This window comes from Egretta garzetta, unplaced genomic scaffold (assembly GCF_000687185.1).
Source record: "Egretta garzetta isolate BGI_Z169 unplaced genomic scaffold, ASM68718v1 scaffold527, whole genome shotgun sequence".
Taxonomy (NCBI): domain Eukaryota; kingdom Metazoa; phylum Chordata; class Aves; order Pelecaniformes; family Ardeidae; genus Egretta; species Egretta garzetta.
Genome location: NW_009260359.1, coordinates 79,521 through 84,162, shown reverse-complemented (window position 1 = coordinate 84,162; position 4,642 = coordinate 79,521).

Here is a 4,642-nt window from a genome sequence, read left to right as displayed (position 1 = left end):
CTAGACTTCCTAGGGGCTGTGAAAAAGTAATATTCCAGATAGGACTGCTTCACACGGCAGCTTACCGGGAAAAGTTTACAATTATTGTCATACACAAATAAAATGCCGTTGAGGTAGGCGCTTATGGGAAAGCCGCTCAGCGGATTGGCAGAGCTCTGCAGGTGGATGCATCAGAGCTGTGGTTCCAGCTCTGGTAGAGAGCTTTGCTTTGACCTTGGCCCCATCGCTTCACCTCTCTCTGCCTTCATTTTCACTCCCACCTCGCTCTGCTTTGATATTTTGGGGAAATGCATCGGTGCTGGGACTGCCTGCTTGTGCTTACGCCCGCGCTGTGATCATAGAATCGTCTAGGTTGGAAAAGACCTTTAAGATCATCAAGCCCAGCTGTGATCCTGCACCCTTCAGCCTTTGCCGTGAGCCCTTGGCATGGTGCTGGTGGAAACAGTGGGAAGTCACAGCTGTCCCTTCTGCGGGGCTGCTAATGAGCTGCATCCATGGGAACACCGGCATCCCTGCGAGGTACAAGCCAGCGCCCCTAAGGTGTGAAGTTGTGTGCCCCCATCACCGTGATCACCTCCGGGCCAGGGTGCGTAAAACAGAAACGTGGTGGCACTGTGGGAATTAAACCTTATGCCGTTCAAAGGGGGGGGTCTGTCCTACCTGGGAGCACAGATCGGCTCCTGAGTGACAGAGCAAGCAGTGATATACCTCCTTGAAAGCATCGCCTTTATTTTTCAATGTAGACTAGACAGGGCTATGACTGGTAAAAGCGGAGCCACTGGTGGCTTGGTCCCTGCTGGCTGAAGCAGATGCCTGCTCAGCCTGCGGCCGCCCCGTACTGCAGGCTCCCTGCTGGAGGTTGGCTATCGAGGGATGAGCCCTCCTGCTCTTCTTGAAGGCAGCTGATGGGAGCGAGGCTGCGTTGGGTGAATCCCAGAATCCCAGGGGTTGGAAGGGACCTCCGAAGATCACCCAGTCCCACCCCCCCGCTCAAGCAGGCTCACCCAGAGCAGGGGGCACAGGACATCATCCAGGTTTGCATATCTCCAGAGAAGGAGACTCCACAGCCTCCCTGAAGGGTGAAGGGCAAGCCAGCAATGCCAAGACCAAGAGAAATAAAGATTGCTGCTGATTTTGGTGGTTCTGCCTCCCTCTCTTTGACCAGAGACCCATGCAGGAGCAGGCTGCTGCTTTGCTGGCCCATCCTCTGAGAGAGAAGAAAATGGTCCTCACAAGCCAGTGCCAGAAGAAGGTATTGCACACCAAAATGCTTGTTTTGGGTAACAAGCCAAGGATTTCAAAGAGGAAGGGCAAGGACACGTAGCAAGCTAAGAAGCTGTATTTCTCCTTACTGGTAACCACATGTACGGCACGGTCCCTGGGCCAGATAGCGCTCCCAGTAATGCACGATTATCTCCACCAGAAGCAACAAGGTTACTCCAGATTTATGCCGGTGCTCCCAGGAGATGACTCTGTTTTTCAATCATCTTTAAGAACTGCGATGCTACCAGCCTCATAAAAAGGATAAAACATAAATGTTGCCGAAGCCTAACGCAGCACAGACATCAGTGAGATATTAAAGGAGTTTCTCAGTAGCCTCTCCAAAGATTGATATCCATTTATCAATGCCTTTGCTAAATTAAATACGTAAAAGCCTTACATGAGGCAGTCATGAACAATATCAGTATTCAGGCAGTATTAGTGACATTCCCCATGACGAACTGCGTGGGAAGCTGGTTGTCAGAGCCCTGCGATAGCGAGAATGGCTCCGTTCACAAGACGAAGATATCTCTTATCTCTCTCAAAGTCTGAAAGGCGGCTAAAAAAATCCTTTATATATTTTGCACTTGCATTACAGGCACCAGCATAGCATTAAAGCACTCTGTTTTGTTTCTGTTGCTCTGCCGAGGATATTTGAGAGCAGTTTAGGCTCTCCCCTCTACCCCACTGCCCCAAGAAACATAAAAACCCAAACCTGAGCAACTGCAACTGTTTGGGTTTGGGTTTTTTTGGTTGGTTGGGGTTTTTTTTGTTTTATTTTTTAAAGAGTGCGCTAAACACAAAGCAGTGTTCAGCATTTTCTAAGAAATCTGAGGGTGCTGGTAATAGATTCTGAATTTATCTGAGAATTACTACAAAGGGCTTACTTCCATACACGGAAGCACGCTCCGTCCCGGAGTCCAGCCCTAAATCTGCACATCTTCTGTCCTGCATTAGCCACAAAAAGGGAACTTCTGAGCATTTTTAGATCGTAGAATCACAGAATGTTTGGGGTGGGAAGGGACCCCCAGAGGCCACCCAGCCCAACCCCCCGCAGGAGCAGGGACACCTTGAACCACATCAGGTTGCTCACAGCCCCGGCCAACCTGGCCTGGAATGTTCCCAGGGATGGGGCCTCCACCCCCTCTCGGGGCAACCCCTGCCAGGGTTTCACCACCCTCACTGGAAAGAATTTCTTCCTTAGATCCAGTCTAAACCTCCCCTGCTTCAGTTTAAAGCCATCCCCCCTTGTCCTGTCCCAGCTGGCCCTGCTAAAAAGCTTGTCCCCCCCTTTCCTCTGGGCCCCCTTGAAGCCCTGACCGGCCGCACTCAGCTCTGCCCGCAGCCTTCTCTTCTCCAGGCTGAACACCCCCAACTCTCCCAGCCTGGCCTCACAGCAGAGGGGCTCCAGCCCTCGGATCATTTATTTATAGATGATGTATAATAGAAGCAACAGACCCATAAATGTTTATCTTTTGTTTTCTTTTATGTGCTTGGAGCTTAGGAAGCTCCCAAAAGCACAGGAGCCAATGTGGTAGGTTAGGGTGTTTAAGTCCTGGTGGTTTTAACGGGAGGTTGATACCTCAGCATCTTTGTAGGTCAGGACTAAGGCGCTCCAAGCTGTTCACATCGCCCCACAAACACAGGTCCGTGCCTGATCCGAGGGGTCCGCATGGTACCTGGAGAAGTGAGGGGATGTGGCCAGCAGCATCCAGCCCGTCCGTGGTGGGACCTGCCCTGGGGCTGGGCTTGACAGATGACCAGATGCCTGAAGTGAGTCAGAGTTAAGCCTGGCCATAGCGTGCTGGGGGCCCGGTTTCCATATGAGCGTGAGGGTTTTCTCCGTGCCGGAGCGTGTGCGGGAGGGGCTGTGAGTGCAGCCCTTGCTCTGAGTTGTCATTCAGGAGCGTTACTCAGCGTTGCAGTGTGAAAGATGCTGGGAAAAAGATTTCTCCGCAGCCCTGCTGGGTTGTTAGCAGCATCGTGGCTATTTTTTCATATTTACCCTGTGTTGTTGCCCAAGGTCTGCAGAACGTGCCCACTGAATCAGACAGATAGGGACGGAGGAGAGTAACAAGCTAAACAGCGCTGTGTGCCCTGCTAACCTGCAGCTGTGACCTTCCTGTTTACTATATATATATATTTTTTTTTAACATTTGTTAAAGGAATGAAGCAGCAAATCACCAACAATAACAGAAAAATCAATACCTGCCTCTGCTTCTTTTGTGAGATCTGGAACGTGGCCTCAATCTGTCAGGCTGAATTACAGAGGCTGTGGGTGTCAGCAAGGGCTCAAACAAATAGACCTGCCAGGCTGCTCCTTGATAAAAGGCTTGGGTCCGCACCAGTGTCACCATTGCTGCCGCCTCCAAACGGCGCGGGGGGAATGCTAACCTTCCAGGCGGAAGGCGAGTGATGGAGCAGCGAACGCGTTCGCTCGCGCTTTGCGTGTGCCATGGCACTAATCTCTGGAATAAAAAGGGTAAACAAACAGTTTGACAAATACAAGGCTCTGGGGCATTAGCTTGCTAATGGATGTTAAATCAAATGGATGTATTTGAATGGAAGGTGATATATCAACACGGGAATGTCATCCTAAAACAGGCCATTGATCCACTAGCTGAGAATCCAGCCTTTGACAAAGGTCAGTGCATCAGAGAGAGGAACAACCTCTTCCAAACTCATCATTTTCCCAGGCAACAGTAAAAGGCTGTATCAGTACAAAGAGGAAAGCTGCCTCGTGACTCCAGATGGTAATTAGTTTATACCCTGGAGCATGAAGATTAACATCCCTTATCACTTTTAATTTTGCCAGTGGATCTTAAGCTACTGCAATGAGCTTTTAAGTCTTTGAGTAACGCGCCATGTGATTTTCATCTTGCAGAAGGGAGCTGGTGGGCAAGTCCAGCGTGGTCTCTGCGTTGTCCTGCTGCTGCTTCTGCAGGCAGGCCAGGCAGGGAAGCTGCTGGTGGGGGAAGAGGACTGTGACCAGCAGTGCTGTCGGGAGCAGCTGTGGAGAAATCAAAAGTTACCAGCAGGGATTTATAGGCACAGAAACAAGCTTCCAAGAGGAGCTGAACAAAAATTTACTATCGCATTTACTACGAGAGAGGATTAGACCACCTTTGATTTTCTTATTTAAAGATGCTCGACACCATGAAGTGGAGCACAGCGCAGTTTCCCGAGTGATAAAGGCTGCAGCGATGAGTTTGCACGGCAGAGGGTGTGGAGCGTGGGCTGTGCAAGCAGCTGCCCTGCTTCGAGCATCGCCTGGTGTTTCTGTCCTGCCGGGCGGGAGCTCGGCACCCGGCTTCCCTGCCCCGCTGTCCCTGGGCTGGGGCAGGCAGTGCCAGCTCCGGGCCCCCCTGCCCGTTGCTCCCCG